Source organism: Aythya ferina (genome assembly GCF_964211825.1).
Source record: "Aythya ferina genome assembly, chromosome: 5".
Classification (NCBI taxonomy): Eukaryota; Metazoa; Chordata; class Aves; order Anseriformes; family Anatidae; genus Aythya; species Aythya ferina.
In genome coordinates, this window is record NC_140301.1 from 3,426,104 (window position 1) to 3,443,772 (window position 17,669).

General features: G+C 39.6%; 1 protein-coding gene across 14 annotated transcripts in view; it reads left to right on the forward strand.

Annotated features, from left to right (window-relative positions):
* Positions 1 to 244: 244 nt before the first annotated feature.
* LOC311437857 (uncharacterized protein) overlaps positions 245 to 17,669 on the forward strand; it is a 197,778-nt gene continuing 180,353 nt past the window's right edge. For 7 of the 14 annotated variants that reach the window (XR_014693759.1, XR_014693760.1, XR_014693761.1 and 4 more), the window contains exons 1-2: positions 274 to 326; positions 1,333 to 1,393. The gene's annotated coding sequence lies outside the window, so the exon portion shown is untranslated. The other 7 variants (XR_014693757.1, XM_084521654.1, XM_084521652.1 and 4 more) reach the window with 6 other exon arrangements.

The window sequence follows — 17,669 nt, forward strand, 5'->3', positions numbered from 1 at the left end:
TTTCCAGTCTCCCTTTCTCCTAAATGGAATAGGGGAGAGGAAGAAATAGAGAACTCAAAGGATTCAAACTCAGAAACTGTGCCCTCTCGCCCTTCAGAAAGAAAATGTAGAAAACACACAGCTCTTCCTTGAAGGCTGGAGAACAGCTGATGTGCTACTCTTATCAGTTATTCTTAACAGCTGAGAAATCTGATCAAGCTGGTCAATAATTGAGCACAGGGGCACAGCCTGCCTGTGTGCTGCATAAAAGTTGATTTCTTGGGGGCAGCAGTTGGAGTGGCCAGGAAGGAAGTAAGTAAGGATGTGTTTGCTGTCTGCTGCAAAAGGTTTGTTGGCCTTGGAATAGCCACGCAGTCAGGGCTGGAGGGTCTACTGTACCTGTTCTGTATGTTAAAAAGTTTCTGTGAAGACAGAAATCAGCTTTTTTCCCCTTTTATTTTAAGGGCTATGATTTGTCTGAGGGTTGGCTTCTGATAAGCAAGAAGGTGGCAGCTATTACATGTGTATGGTGTATCTTCAGGGAGATTTAACTTCTAATGGCTTGTGGGTTTTGGTAGGTTTGATGCAAACCATGCACAATGGCTGCTTGTATATTAAATGTTCCTTGAGAGTTTAGTATCCAAGAATGAAGGGTTAATTTTATATATATATTTTAGTATTATAGCCAAGAGGCTTGGCTCCCTGCTTGTGGGTGGTTGTGTCAACTCCTTGACTGAATGAGCTAGTGGTTCTAGGGAGTGCAAAGGGATGAGTGGGGATAATTGGGGCCTAATTATGCTCAGTGAGCAAGTGGTCTGGTGTTCAGAGTCGCAGGAATAAACTAGAGAAGGAGGAAAGAGATATCTCAGACCAGTTCTCAGAGCAGATAAAGCTTAGGCTTAAAACTTGAACAACACTTCTTGCACTTGGTATGGTGTTTACTGAATGTTCTAGCTACTGTGAGGAACAGTGAAAGAGGAACTACTGTGGTCTGTGGCTGTAGGCAAGCTCTTGTTTTATGTGGACCTTCCTCACGTGGGTAAACAGAGGTGGGAACAGAATAAACTTAGAGGAGTCATTGCGTTAGGAAGTCATTCTGCCTGGGGTGCTTCCTTGTGGAAGCTGCCAGGGTAACAAAATGTAGATGTTTTGTGGTTCTTGTTGCTTTTGTTTTAATTCCCAGGACAGCAGGTTGTGCTGATATGCAGGAATAATTCTGTCACCTTAGTTCCTGACACTGTTGACAGCAGTTACAACAGAATAAGCAAATACATTAAGGGGGAAATGTAAATGGAAGAGGCAAGCCTCATGTAGTATCTTTTATTTTAAAGCAATTCCTTGTTCTCTCTTTAGAAGTGCTTTAGTTTCAGATATGCTGTGTTGCTGTTCTCCTGGTTCCTTCAGGGGAATGGAGGTAAGTGAAGTTTAGTGTTCAGTTCACATGCTGTTCTGTTTTTCTGTCCATTGCTTTTACCCATTTGCAAGTCAGGGCTTGGACAGGCAGCATGCAAACAGTACTGTCCCCAGTTTGATCACACTACATTGATTTTTATTTTTATTTTTATTTTTTTAAAAGAGCTTTAATGGCATGTAATTTTACAGTGACTGTAATTTAGCAGTTCTACAGCTCAAAAACTCAAGGTCTTCAAGGAAAGAAAAAAATCAAGGAATCTAGCTGGAAGTGAGGTATTTTTTGTATAAAAAATAAATGTGATCTACTTCTTAAAGTAAGCACAACTATAAATATTGCTTTAATATCTTAATCTCCAGGTGTTACAAAACAAGTATTGTGTGACTGAATTTAATTTGTCTTTTCTGAGGAAATGTGACCTGTGGCAAAGGTGTGTGGCCATGCTGCCTCAACTTACCTGATATGACTCAGATCTTATTTCAGATCTGAGCTTCAAGCTTCAGTTTTTCAGCAATTTCTTCCATACATCAGAGGATTTAATTATAACTTCATCCCTTCATAGGTGTAACTTGTGTTTTTTCTTCTTTCTGCCTTTGCTTAGTGTAGGTATTAGTTGTCCATTATGTAACTGTATTCTGAAGCTATGTTTCTTCAACCTGCACAGAGATCCTTAGCAGAAAGAAAATGTGTAAGACGGGAAGACATTCAATGACATGGTTTGTCAGTGCTTCACAGAAGTTTTAAATGGGTCTGTTTTTGACATACAGTCAATATCAAGTTACTAACATATGGACAGTTTTGCTCAGAAGAGTGTCTGTCCATTCACATATGCAACTTTTGTCAAATGTTTTGTTTTCTTTAGGAAAAGGATCATTCATCATGTTACAATCACTGTTCAGTGAAATGCTAATCAAGAAAGAGGCATAACCATTAATTCATATTTGTCCATAAACGTGAACTATGGAGACTGATGTTGTTAATAGGAAAATAATAAAAATATTCAAATACATGGGGTCTTTAGAACTCCCTCATATAATTTTGGGAGAGCTTTCCATGAAATTGGAGTGTGAAGGAGCTAGCATTTAGATTTGCTGTATGCTGGGGAAAATACTGTTGGAACTGGGGAAACTGCTAATGGCTCTTGAGTGTGGTCTCTTAATTGGAAAGAGAAATAGAAGAGAGTCATTTCTCCTGATATATTAATGTATTATGCTGGGTTTATGTCAAGAACTGCTCAGAGAAACTTCCATGATGCATAAACACTAGAATTCCCAAGGCAGAAAGAAGAGGTGGTTTCATATTTGTATCATACCACCCCTTCTGTTTTAACCACTGAGTTAGATTATTCAGGATTTCTTTCCTGAAGATATCAGTGAATTTAGTGTTTGATAGCAGTGCTGAGAAAGAGGGAACAGCAGGCTTGTATGGACAAGGCAGGCTTAACAGATCCCATACTGATTACATGGTTAAGATGCTGATTGAGAACTTTCACCCTAACCGATGTGATAGTCTTATTCTTCTCCTCTGTAGGATTTCCCTCTCTCCATTTGGAGCTGTGACCAGGCCTTTGACAAATGCTCAATTTGGAGTACTCAGGCTTAAAATAGAGACTTTTAAAGATCTTTAATTGGGGCTAAGCGCTAGTTCCTTCACCAGGTTCATTGTCTTGAACAAGGAAGCGGGACTAAAGAGTTAACTGCTTCCAATTGTAAATACATCAGTGGCAGGCACATTACAAAGCTCTATACAATCCTGTAGAGTAAATGGTGGACAGCTCATCACAATTAGGCATGGTCATAATGAAGAGCCAAAAGAGAGAAAAGAGGGCATGGGGAAAAACAGACCTTTTACAAATGTTTTATATGAAGAGAAATTATAGCTAAAAGGGATAGTTAATTAGTTTAAAGACTAAATTATAATGCCTTCTCTTTGCAGAAAAAAAAAAAAAACACAACTTTGAAAGCATGGAAAATGAGTGAGTTTCTAGCAGCTGATCTGGAAGAAGAGAAAACAATTCAAAGCAATACTGTATGTGGGTGTTTCTCAAAAGAAACTGTGGTGGGAAGTGTGTGAGCTGAGTAATTTACTCTTAGCAGAGACGGTAGGCACTGTTGTGTTTAGCATGGACCCTGCACATAGCCTTGTTTGCACAGGAATGCATCTGTATTATTGCAGGTGCTTATCAGAGACATAGATGCTTATGGTCTGCTTCCCAGCTTTGCATACCGCCACAGGAAGGCAAAACCCCATCTGGCCTGTGCTGAGAAGGTTGCACGGAGGAGCGAGGTTACAGTCAGGCTTGTGCTTAGCCTCTGCAGTGTGCTGGCTAACCTGTCACCTATAAAACCAATGTGCATTCTGATGTGTGTTATTTGGAGGAGAAATAAAATAGCAAAAACCTTTATCACAATCCTCTAAGAAGCAGCATGTATAGTGTAAAGTATAGTGTTGCCTGTGAGATATATCCTGCGTGATGCTTCCTGGAGATGGGGCTTTTCTAGCATCAGTGAAGTCTGAGAGCATCTTTCCTTCCACAGCTCCCACTGTGTGTATCATGGGTAAGAGACGTCTGTACGTCGTTAATGGAAATGCACGCTCTTCACACAGACTCTCTCGTTTGGGTATGTGTGTGATGGCAGTCATTTCTCACCAAATTCAGTTGAGTTTATGCTGCTGGAGTGAACGTGCTGCTTCTACTGCTGGCTTGGGTATTCCTAGGTTATGCCAGAGCTTCTGAGAACCGCACAGTAGATGCAACCTTTACTTTGTAGGCTGGGATTTGGAAACTACAATCCTTGCTCCCTGTGACAGCTATGGAGACAATATTGTTTAGCACATTTATCTCTGTCATGTGGCACAAAATAAACTGCATTATAGTAGTATGTGTAGCATGCCTTCTGCTTGCAGAAAGGACATAAATTTGTCATAAGAGCCTGGTATTTTGTTGGTAAGTGGGTGGCTGGTATGGGACTGCTTCAGTCTCTTCTGTCCCAGAGAAAGTGAAATGCCCTGTAGGGAAGAAAGGAGGAGGCTGATACTGTGGTTGTGTTTACCCTGTCTCCTGGCCCATCTGAGCTGTTAGTGCCCCTGTGATCTTGCTTTTTCAAGTTGTCTTCTATTGCTGTCTCCCTCAGTCTCTGAGGGGAAATAACGTTCAGCTGCATATCCCAGAAGTTGTGATAGTGCCTCATCAACCCATCATTTCTGATGTGGTTTTTGTGGTTAAAGCTGGGATACAACAGACAGAATTTTAAAAAGGACTTGACATTAGCCTAGCTTTATTGCTATTGAAGTCAGTGGTAAGACTTGTGTGGGAACAAAATTAAGCCCATTTTTAACACATTAAAGAAGTTCTTCCTGGAAAATATTTTATTCTTTTTATTAGCTGTATGCATTTGCTTGTCCTGGTTTCATAGGTAATACTGTAGCAAGAACTTTCTTTCAGTATTGTTCTCTTGCAGCCCAAAAGTCAAAATTTTTGTGACTCCTCTTTTCTTTAAATCCCTTCCAGTAAGATCTACTTTAACATTTCAGTATGTGCAAATAATATGGATTCATCCCCCCCAGCTACATTTGCCTTGTACATGAACAGTAGCACCAGGAACTTAAAGGATAAAACTGGTGTCAGTGGCCTTATTGGGATGTTTGTGAATGTAAGCCCTTAAAAATTACACTTTGGTAGTGCAAATGTGTGTAGAAGACAAACCAGAACCACCTCAGACAGGTACACTGCTGAATGTGCAGGAGTGTAAAACTGGGAGTTGTATCCAAATTAGATTGATCAGATCTTTCCAAACACTTCTTAAATGGAGTTTTGTAGGAGAAAAAGATGTATTCATATCATAGTATAAAAATAAAGTAACACTTGCTGGGTGCTTGCCTTAGTTTAGATTTAACATAGAGCTGATGTAGGCTGTGATACCAGAAGGAAGAATGGAGGATGCTGCTAGAAGGATAACAGATGCGTGAACTTATTCTGAAAGAGACGTGTCCCTAAAATAATAATATGCAGATAAAACATTACAAGAAAGACCTATGTGAAAATTTGGAAATAATGAATAGGGTTTTGTACTGTATGGAGACAAATAAAATCCTAGGGTAAAGTAGGAAGTTGGAAGAAAATGTATTTTTCCACTCAGCCTTCTAAAAGTAAATTATTGTTGCTTTCATATCTATGGTTATGTAGAGACTGCAATTTCAATAATTTATTCAGCTTCTCTGCAGAAAGCTATCCCGAAGCTGTAAAAATTCTCTTTAACTCTGGTCTTTAGGTGGGTAGGTGCATTCATACCAGATCAGTCCACGTCTGTCACTTTACAGAAATATCCATCTTAGAACCAGAAATCTCTGAACTTCAGTGTAACAGAAGCAAGGCTCTTTCATATGCTACCCAGAAGCTGGGACAGAGAACTAAACATCCATGGGAGAATGTTTCTTGAAATTTTTTTAACTGTGGGGTTAAGCAGGGCAGCAAATATGGAGGTGATCCAAACCCAAGAATGCGTAACACAAATTACCGGAGCATATGTAGAATATATTTGAGAGAGAGATAGGAGCAAATAATGAGAATCTAACCTTTTAAAGTGTTATAAATGAGGTCTCAACTCAATCTGAATTTTGTAATGTTTATAAAACAAATATTTCTAAAAGGTATAAAAGCTATAAAAGGTATAAAAGGCAAATAAACAGCGCTGGGTGTGTGGGGAGTCTACGCTCCACCAACACGCACACACAAACATCAAACATTCTAAACATATAGAACATGGCTTTTACATACTAAACCCAATTATGCCTATACATACGTACAATCAGGAAAGGTAACAAACAATCCTTTAAGTTCCATGACTTAACAGCCTCCATTTTCCATTCCTTTTCTTGATTACAAACAAGTCTCCATTTTCCATTCCTTTTGAACAATATGTCTCGCTTTAAGTTGTCAAGCAACTCGGTGGTCTTCGGGCCTTATGTATCCCGTTCTTCCCGGATCGAAGAAAAGCATATCCATCTCCTTTTCAAGGCCAATAGGCCTGGGTCAAAAGGCACGTCCAGGTCAGCAGGGGGGTAACAGCAAAAGCCTTCGATGGCTGTAGCAGCAGAGGGGCCCATGGCGTAGCAGTAAAGGAGCATGCAGCTCCCTCACTGTCTGGCAAACCACACGTTTCTGACTGTGGTCCCAACACGGCTCTTTAAGGCTTCAGAGACTGCTCACCAGGTGCCGAGCAATCTCACTGCAACCTTGTCATTTTTAGTTGCAGAGTCCCACACCTTGACCTCAGTTTGGTTCCATATTTCAGGATCATAAACTGTCCGATTGTTAAGAAGGAGAATAAGCTGTAAGGCTACCAGGACAGTCTTTGTTCCTTTCTGTACGAGCTTCTCTGAGCAGTTTGCCGAGCTTGGCCAGACCTATCTTCATGAGGCGATCAATGTGCCTGTTCCCGTCCTGGTCTCTGTTCTGCTAGCTTGTTCCTTTTCATTCCTTCTTTCTGCTTTTTTTTTTTTTTTTATCTTGAGGGCAGGCTCCCCTCTTATATCCTTCTCCCCACAGCAGTTCTTTTCAAAACAACTTTTCATTGGTCAAACAACTTTGAATATAACAACAACAGCAAACACCCAGAAACTTCCATGCCTTAATGGCTGGAGAACAAGAAACCCCAGACTGCATGGAGTCTCCTGAATCACCCTTCTTTGTTCCCTCTAAACTCTTTTATATTCCTGATGGCCTCATCGTTAAGAGTCTAATGTTATCTCAACCATGGGGCTTTCCAACCTGCATGGCCACACTCCCAAATCTCCCCCTTCTTTATTAATATCATCCATTTTCTCAACATGAATTACCGCTCCATATATAACAAAAGGTCATGATGTGACAGGGAGAGGTAGCAATTGAAGAAGGCCAGACCTATAATACTTGTAGTTAAAGCAAAGTTTTAGTAATTTTTTTCATCCGTATGTGACAGTATGCACAATGTATTCTGAGAAGACCCCAATCAGTTGTCTGGTAAAATCGTAAGAGAAGCAAAGGTGGCTGAGATGAAGATGTCAGGGTCAGACTGCAGGATCTCAGTGGATAACAGTGTCTCTGCTAAATGGCACCACAGATGTGGGCAATAGTGATGAAGAAATCTCGCTGTTACAAAAGGGTTGGGTTCTTCTGGAAGGTTGTTTGGTAGGACTGAATGCAGCAGCATGACCACCTTGCCTCTGTTGCGATGGGTAGCATATCTGTGTTGTTGGTTGTATCAGGCTGAGTCTGTAAAAACCAAGCTTCCTCATGGGCTGCCATTTACATAAACAGTATTATTCATGCTAAGCTTCAGTACCTGAGAATGCGAGCCCTATTTGCTAAGATTCAAATGCTAGTGTTTAGCTAGAAAGTGTTCTTTGTGACCAGGTATTTTTGTCACATCAAAACCTATCAAAATTCTTTTAGCTGTAATATTCATAATTGAAAACTTGTTATTTAATCTAGAGTTTAAATGTAGCTACATATGCAAACTTAATGCCACAAAATAGCCTAAGAATATTCTTAAGCAGTATGTCAACTAAATTTTATTGCAGGTCCACTAGTATTACCATTAAGCTGCTGACTAAAGGTCATAATGAATACTTACTATTTTATATCACCCAGTAGCTACTAAGCACAGCTGGAGTCTCTTTCACTACTTGAACACATATAATACTCAACAAATTGTTGATCAGTGGATATGTCCATCTTACCAATGCACTTTGCCCAAGTATGCAGCAATTCTTCCAGTGTGCGTTGCATAGTAGACTGAGGAATTAAAAATATCTTATTAAATGGCTTGGTGTTAAGGTTCTATTTTAGGTACTGCCTATAACTTTGTGGTTCTACTGATATTTAAAAAAAAAAAAAACAGAAAACAGTCAGGTCTTGCATGACTTTGCCTGACCAGCTTAACAAGTGGGAAAACTACTGTTGTGATTCATGATGCTTAAGATGATGGGAAAAGTTATTCTGGAGATTTTTTATCAAACTGATGCTTTATTGATATTTGTTTTCCATATTTTCCCACATCATCTTATAGTGTTCCTCCTATTGAGATCAAGTTCTGCTGGAGCAGCAAGAAGATTGTACTTCAGATTGTAATAGCTTCTAACAGCTATTGCAAAGTATTCCTTAACCCTTCATAAATCCATTTTGTGCATTCAGAATGGACTTAAAAAAAAAAAAAAAGGCAATATAGTGATAAATTTATGAAAAGAGATTTATGTAATAAGTATATAATTACTTAAACTAAACATTTATTTTGAGAAGATAAAAAGGATCATGCTGAGGTGTGTGAGCCTCGGACTTGGGGTTTTGTTCAGCTGTTATCTAATGGATCCTCTAGTTCAACAGTTTGCAATATGGAAGCCTTGACTTTAGGGTAAAGTACTTGATCACTTTGAGTACTAGTATTTGCCATGTCCAGGTGATTTCATGAGTACACACAGCTACTCAAGACAAAGGGGCAACTTCTTTATGACAAAATATTCCACAGTTTTCTTGGTTCTATTTCTTTTCCCTGCAGAAAGTCTCTGAAACTACACGCTACATTCAATTTCACATTCATTTCAGCAGCAATGACACTGTAAACCTACTCATTTCTTACAGGGCTTTTGCAATATGTATTTTAGCATAGACGTTCAGCAGTGACTGACTTTTGATCTAAAATGAACTAAAAATATTTTATTATCAAAAATTGTGTGTGCCTGTGTGGGTAAGTGAGGGAGCAAGGTTAGCCCTCAGCTGTATTTTTCTTGAGTGTCTTCTGACATAAACTTCTTCAAAAGAGAATTATTTACACTCAGAGTTACATTAACAAATGAAAATAGGATCCTCATCTGGAAGATTTGCTTTAAGGCCCTCAGGTGAGCAAATATATTTCCTTTCCTTCCTAAACACATTTTTCTTCTTTTCAGTCACATCTTTCCTCTTTAGTCCATTATCACTAGGCAAACTCATAGTAGTGCTAAACTGCACGGCAAAAAAGAGTAATATCATGGAAGAATGCCTCTGTGGTCTCATCAGTCTAAGCAGGTAGGTCAGTTGCCACTGTTGGTGGTGACCTGATGTTTGTATGTTGATGTTCTCCAAACCTCAGCCTGCCTGAAGCTGGTAGTGTACCTGAGGTTACAGAATACCAGCGCTAAGAGGTATCCCGATCTCATTGTTAATGCCAAAATTATGTGCTCATCAGGTGGTGCGTAGCAGAGCTCAAAGTTGAAATGCTGCCTTCCCATAAAGGGATAAAGTAGATGCATCTTAGCTTTAAATCTTACTCTCTTGGCAGGCTGCTCTAAACTGGAATATCTTAGTCTGGGGAGAATGGCAAAGCTACACTGAAAAGCAGTGGAAATTGAAAAATGCAAGCAGAAAAATGGGAATGAAAATTGAGAGTTATTTTAAGAGTATCAGAGACTGAAAAAGCCAGAATTTCTGTTCTGTATCAGAGAGAAATAGAAGGCACCCTTAGAATAAATCACTGTTAAGCTATATATTCCCTTATCTATCAATTGATATCTCTATTTAAGTTATAAACTAGAAGTAATGAAGTATAAAAATTGAAGAGGAAAACTAAGACGTGAGGGGTCCTGCTGACAGTATCCGGGACAATAGGTTTTGTAGTTTATTTAGAGACCCCAAAAAAATCCCCTGAGCCCCGAGAACTGTATAGATCCTACAACAGATGGAAACTTCAACATTGTTTATACTGGAGGGAAAAAAACAAACAAAAAACAACACAACCAACCAAAAAGCCACCAGATATGATCAAATAAATAGAATCACAAAGTCATTAAGGTTGAAAAAGACCTTCAAGTGCTTACACTATGTTTTGAAAGAAATGTGGTATTGTGTCCAAATGCCATGTCGATGCAATGAACAACTTCAATTAGTAGTTTAATTAGTCTTGAACTAAAAAAAATAACAATTTTTCTAAAACGATCTCACTGCAAGAGTCCTAAAGGACTTGGCTGAGTTGATCTCTGGTCTACCTGTGTTTGTTGAAGTATGTGATTTTTGCATTTATTTTAAACCATGGAGTGATGATATTATGCTGGTATTCAGAACTGTAAGCAGAATTCAAGATGACTCATCTATACAAGTCAAAACTAATTAATGCAGGTAAGCTAATGGAAAAGTTGGTAGTGAATTCAGTAGACAAAGAATTGCAGAATGGGAGCTTGCCTTGTGGCTCTCTGCATAGTTTTATGATGAAAGGACCTTGTCAGGGAAGCTTTCGGTTTCTTCATGCAATTACAAATCTAATGAATGGATGGTGTACACATCAAGTATTTGGGCTTCAAAGAGCTTTGGATGCTGCCTCTGGATTAAGAGGGATGTTAACGCTTTGCATTGTTGCTGCAGTATGAAACAAGGAAACTGAAAATGGCCTCGCTGACAGATGCTGGAGAGCAGATGTCAGCAGAGAGCCCTCATTGCATCGGATGCTTCCAAGGGTATTCTGTTGGGATTGGTTCTGGGCATGTTCAATGTCATCTTCAGTGGCTGGATGGCAAGCATGACAAATATGGCCAAGAACATGTGTGAGCAAAGATTGGTGGTAAATTATGAGAGAGGACATCCTTTTTTGTGTTTTTTACCACTTCATATTATACAGACTTGGCCTTCTTGTAATATGCATTTTGATGCACTCAAGTTGTACGAAGGAGGCAAGTTTAAACAGAAAGGGTAACTGTGTCTTGTGAAACAGTCATTGCCTTAAAAGATGCTGAGGTTGCAGTAGGAGTGCAAAACTGGAGCTCGTAGGGAGATGGTGTGCTCAGAAAGGCCTGTGGGATCCCTGGATGCTTACCTGGCAGCAGTGGGCTGGTAGGCTCTTACCTCCTAGGAGTAACTAAGAGGTTGCCAATCAATACCTCACTAACTGTTCTTTTCCTAGTATTATCTGTGGAGAAATCCTGTCTTTGTTATTGTATTTCATGCCCCTTTAACTCTGTGTTATAGACAGAATGTTATGAAGCAGAAAAAAGAGAGGTACATGCACTATTTGAAAGGAAAGTACAAGTGCATAAATACTGCCCTAAGATGGTCTTGTGGTTGAGGCAGTAACTGGTTTTGTGCAAGTTTTCTGTGCAACTTAGAGCTGTTCTTAACCTCCTGGAGCATCCCATTGTGGTCAGGGAGATGAGATTCTGGTCTCTACTCTTGAGGTAGATTTCCTCTGGGACACTGTAGAAATCACTCTGTGTGTTGGGTTCTCATTTGTAAATAAGGCTAATGTGTCTTCCCAGTCTTGGAGGCACTGTGAAGGTGAACATATTAACAGTGTAAGAATCCTGCAGCAGTGAGCTTAGGGAAACCTCTGAGTAAATGAGACAAATGTGGTATGAGGGGGGTGGATAAAAGTGAATTGTCTGGGAGGAACCTTCTCTCAAATGCTGCAGAAAAATACTAGACAGTCGTCTTGAAAGCTGACTGCACATTTGTTTTAAGGAGACTTTTAAATGCTTAAGACTTAATTCTGAATGTATTGGCTTTTGCGTATGCATGTAAGTGCTTTGGTTCCTTGTGTGCATTCGATATTCATTTACATTCAAGAATGCATCACTCCTTTATTAAATATACACTCTGAGGTCCTAACATACTGGCTCCAAGTAGTGGTTCTCCATTCATGTGTACTTTACCCCTTCTAAAACATTTAGTTCTGTGTAAAACATTTAACTTCCTTGCTATCTGTGAGTACTGTGGTAGCCATCTGTCTAGGTAAGGAAGACAAAGGTTTGCTGTTTATTAACATAAATAATGTTTTAAACCTCACCAAGGCTTTTTAAATAACAGAGATGCAAAAATATTTTAATACAGAAATGGTTTGGGATTAAATGTAACGTACAGAAAAAGAAGTGTATATGTTAGAAAACCAGAATAATGTTCAACCTAGTCAAAACAAGTACTTATTTGTTTTAAAAAATGTTTACTGTTTAAAACTTCTAATATTTGACTTTTGCTTCTAGGTAGCAAGAATCTTCTTCCTAACACTTTTTCCCAAATTCTTTGCAAGGTGTAGTAGCTAAGTAATTTGATAGCTAACTGACAATAATTAGCCTATTAAGATGATTAATGCTTATTCAGGACATTTAATTTGCTTGCTATAAGCACGGTGAGACAGCTAATTTGAAGTTATGCCAAATGCAGTATTTAGTTTTTATATACAACATTTGTTTGGCTTTCCAAATGTAAAATAATTGACAAGAATAATCATAGCCATGGATGTTAGGTCAGCAAGTTTTCATTTCTCCTTTTAATAACAATGATGTGTTACTTAGTGAACCAATTAGCAAGGTAAACTTTACTTGCATTAAAAAAATGCATAAGGCTAAGGAAGAATTTCTAAATTGTAGTTAATGAAATGTCAGCCAAGATGCATATTCTGTCACTTTTGCCCAGGTGAAAACCATCTGTCCTAGACAGATAGCATTTCTCCAACTCTTCACAAGGAAGAAGGATCCAAGGTCATTTTTATACACCTTGTGATCAGGGTTGAAATTATATATTTATTTTCTTGATTTATGAAAGTCAATTAAACTACTACACCTGAGCCAGAGGTTCAAATAAATAGACAGTGAAAGAATAAATTTCTTCAGTCATTGCTACAACCCTCCCTCACTTTTTTTTTTTTTTTTTATCCTGGGAAAAGCATACATTTTGTGTGGCTCTTGCATCCTCTTTGGCATGTTTGGAGAGGCACAATTTCTCTTCTGCTGGCTGGCCAGTTTCTTTGCTCCAGATAGCAGGACACACTGTAAAACTTGGTGCTCTTCACTGAACTGGCCCTGGATTTGAAACTGGCCTCCCTAACAGCACTCAAAAGGGGTAAGCCATGTAGGCTCCCAGTAGGGGAGCCATGTCAGGGCTTGTAGGAAGAAGAAAACTTTTGCAGTTGTCTGGAAAGCAATCTGATCTTGGAAGTGAAGGGCGAGGTGTTTCTTAACTATAACTGTTGACATTTTCTTTAAAATTTGACTTGGGTTTCAGCCTCTGAGGCAGAATACTTCATAAAAACCCTCTGTGGACATCATAGAAAAGTAGGTAGCACGATCTAAATCCACGTAACCTGCAATCTAATCATCTCTGCTTAATAAACATCTCTGCTTGTTGGACACAAAAGGTGTTTCAGCTAAGTAAAATGGCAGTGGCTGGAGATTGCTGATGGGAAACAGAAAGGTCTACTTTTGTGAAGTGCCCTACATTTTTTTTAACCATCTATCAACCTCAAATTTGAAATACATGGGAAATGTAGCAGTATATTTATTCTTATTCATGCCATTGTTTCATCAAACTGCTGAGAAAGCAAAGTGTCCGGATGCTTTCTGACTTATGAATAAGAGGAGGAAGAGGCAATTGTTCTCTTAGAGGTGATGACAAAACCCAAAGTCTCTGTCAGTTGCCCGGGGTCCTTCTAACCTTTTGTTACTCAGAGGAAGCTGGCAGTTTGTATTAATCCGTATAAAAATAGTGGACCTATTTCTGTCCACTTGATCTCCCCTACCCTGAAATGATCACAAGCTAATAGTACAGATTATAACCTGCATTTATCCCAGCACTTCCACTTTCTCGCCAAAGCACTGTCATAGCATTTACGACTGTCTTGCAAGGAGCCAATTAGCATGTCCTGAATCCAGTTAAAGTAGAATATAGTAGCTCTATCTGCACTAGTAAACTAAGCAAGGCCAGGCACAGACTCGAATACAGCACTGCAAGTGCTCGTAGGGCTTTTCTGCTACTGTGTTTTTGGTGTGATTTTGTTGATGCCAACTAGCCCTCTCCCAGATGATGCCCAGGTTTGGGTGAGGGGGTTGCACTGGCCAGAGGCTTTCCAATAAGCTGTGTGGATGAAGGCCCACATGGTGCGTGAGGCAAGAGCATGGCCCAGAGCTGAGCCATGCCACACCATGTAGGTCTCTGTCTGGTTTTGTTTAGCATTCCAGCCAAAAACACATGAGAAACTGTTCACTTTGAGCAAGGTCATGGGGACTCACTGGATACCCACCACCTTCTTAGGTTGTCTTTATTTTTTGATTGGCATCTCCCAATGCTTCATTACCACCTTTCTAATTTAGAGGAGTGTGGGGACCAATTTAAAATCCACTGAAACGGCCTTTGGCTCTCTGCAGTGGATCCTGGATCAAGGCCAGGGGGTAAACTGCTAGTGGCAAGCTTGCAGTAGTGTTCCCCTTGTGGGTGCCGCTGCTGGGGTTACTGGGGTGGCTGGAGATCTTCACAAAAGTGGCTTGGCACGTTAACCCTGTGACAAGCTGTGTGGTCTCGGGGGGAATTGCTCCAGAGTTTTAAAATCAATTACGGTTCTCCGTCTCTGCCGGACTATCGTATACTTCCAACATGGAGAAGTCTTTTGGCTGTGATGAAGCTCCCTCTGTCTCTGTACTCCACCTAATCTAATCAGAGATTAATTTGCCTCTTTATTAGCTCAGTAGTCAAACACACACGATGTAGCTATTTTGTGAGCTCACCTCTAAAACAGATTATAGCAATGCTAAAAAAAAAAAATAAAAAAATAGCCTCCTAGCATTGCAGATATATCCACTTAGTACTATACTAGTCATGCATTAAAAATGCTTCTGATCTGGTATTACCAGGGAAAATTAACTGTAAACTGAAAGGAAAAGTGGTACATCACGCTTCAGACTCAATCTTACTCTTTCAAGCCTGGATTTATTCAGATCTAGTGCCTGAGCAATTTAAGTACATTAGTCAGTAATTCAGCTCTACTTATTCACAGGTAAAAAAAAAAAAAAAAGTCGTCATTTTCTTAGTTTCATGAAAATTGTTCTGATGGAAATGCAGATCTTCAGGAAAAGCTCTGACATGGTTTAAATAGTCCATTCCCTATTGCTGATCGCTTATTTGGGGCCGAGGTCTGCCCCAGTTGAGGCAAAGCTCTCAGCTAAAGCAAAACTGTAAAACGTGTTCCTGGGGGAGCAGACGTCTAAGAAAAGTTGCTGCTTAGCTGCATTCCACCCAGGCCGGTAGTTGAAAAGCGGTAAGGGTGCATCACTAATAGATAAATCAACCCGACCAGTTATTGCAACAAATGCATTTCTTTAAATTGAAGCAATAAGTGTTTGAAACATGCTGAGGCTCAGAGAGTAGGGTCCACAGTAGGCTTCCCAATGAAGGAATATTTTATTTTTTTCATTACAGATATGATCATTCATACTTGGGTTTCTTTGCTGTTGAAAACTTGGCTGAAACTTGAAAGCGTTTGATGTAGTTGTGTGTGGTGAATTCAAGGCTGCCCAAGCTAAAAAGCCAGTGATGTGGAAGTCGCAGAGATGATTTATTTATTTAATTACTATTTCAGCTGTGGTTTGCTACATTCTGCTCTCTTCTTTTTAAATACCACCTGAAAGTCCCTGGTTGTTTGTGCATCACTGATACAATTCTTTTGCAACAGAAAAACAAAAGAAGGCACTAGTGCTTTGAATAGAGGGTGCCTGATTGATAAGCTAGTTGCAGCCAAACCTGCTCTGGCTAATTGTCTTTCAAATGCCCTCATTAATCAAACAGAGGAGTAACTCTGACAGGAGGGCTGTCACTGTTTTCATGATTTCCTAGCACTCCCACGCAGTGTGAGACCTGGCTGCATCCCCAGCCCATGGCCTTTAAAGCAGTTTGAACGCCTGCTCGCTGCGGAGCACACCTGGCTTTGGCGGGATGGGGGCCTGCCCAATGCCGAGGCATCATCTATCCCTGGAGACCAATTTAGCAGTTACTTAATGATTCATAGCGTGATGTCTGGAAATGAGTGCTCCACACGATAACATACATAAACAAATTTAATTAGTTTTCCCCTTTTTTGCATAAGTAGCCACCAGTGTATTAAAGCTGCAAACAAACCAGGTAGGCTGCCTGAAAGCATTGAAGCTGGTTAACAGCCTGTCTTTGAAAAAGGCAGTGGTGGTTTCTTTCAGCTGCTGATAGTCACTGGTGCTGGCTTGGTCTGCTCCTGAGGTTGCCAGGTTAGCTTGTTATGGAAGAGGGAAGCAGTGATCACAGCTATTTTCTACCTAGATGTAGGATTGCGCACCTACAGAAAAGGCTTCAAGCCAACTCTTGTCTGCTCCCATTCAAGGCTGCAGAATATAGAGTTTTTTTGAATTGTTTCTCAAGTGTTTCATATATTTCCCATTTGCAGTCTGTTCCAAGTATCCTTAAGTTCATCTTAAGTTCATGGTTACTGAATGATTATTTTTTTTATTTTGGCATTTGACATGAGACTTCTTATTTTGGGATTTCCATACATGAGGACGCTGTAAAATTATTTCTAAAAAAAATAAGGCAAAGTGTTTCATCCTTAAGGAAGTAACTTGAAGGCTTAGGTGACAGGGTGATTTTTTTTTTTTTTTTTAACCTCTTGCAATGTTGCACAATTAACATTTGTGCTATATGAAATGTAAGGAGGTTTTGTTTCTCTGCTGTTAACTGTTTCCTGTAGTCTGTGGAGCAAGGTTCTAGAGCTGATTGTCCAGAATAATATATTGTTGTTCTGCTGAGGAATGCAAGTGAATACATTTGTGTGGAAAAAGCATTGTTTTGTGTATACTCATATTGTGTGAAACTTTGACTTTAATAACATTCATGCGGCTGAAAATCATTCAGTGGAGCACAAAGTAGAAAAGTCTTGTATCAGAGGGATGCGATGAGCTCTGGGCAGCAATACAATATATAAGGGATTATATGAATGAGTTCTGCCCTTTTGCTTTTGCTTTTTTTTTTTTTTTTTTTTTTGAGAGATCATGCAAGGCTGCCCATAATGTTGAGTAATGTTTGATACTTTTGGACCATAGATGATGTTTAATGGTGTGAGCTGATTTCTTGTTTAGTGCAAACTAGTTCAGGTATAAACACTTCTTCAGTTTTTTTTTTTTCCTAACAATAGTCATGAATGATCTTATCTTTTTCAAGATGTGATCCTTCTCATAGCTTGTAGGGGCTGAATGTTACTAGTTGCTGCTGACTTTGATAGCCGGGCATGACTCCTGATCAGCTGGACTGGTTGCCACTGTGGAACGCTTTGGCCATGGAAGAAGCACTGTTGCTGTTATGGTCACTCCAGTCCAATGTGAACATTCACAGGCACAGTTGTGTTCATAAACATTTCTGGTTGGCTTGTCCAATGAGCTGGTAAAAACATCTATTTCAGATCACGCATTAATTAGAAGAGTGTGTTCCATCCTAAAATGAATTAGAACCAGCTAATCTGCAAGTTAAACAAAAGTGCAAGCTTGCACT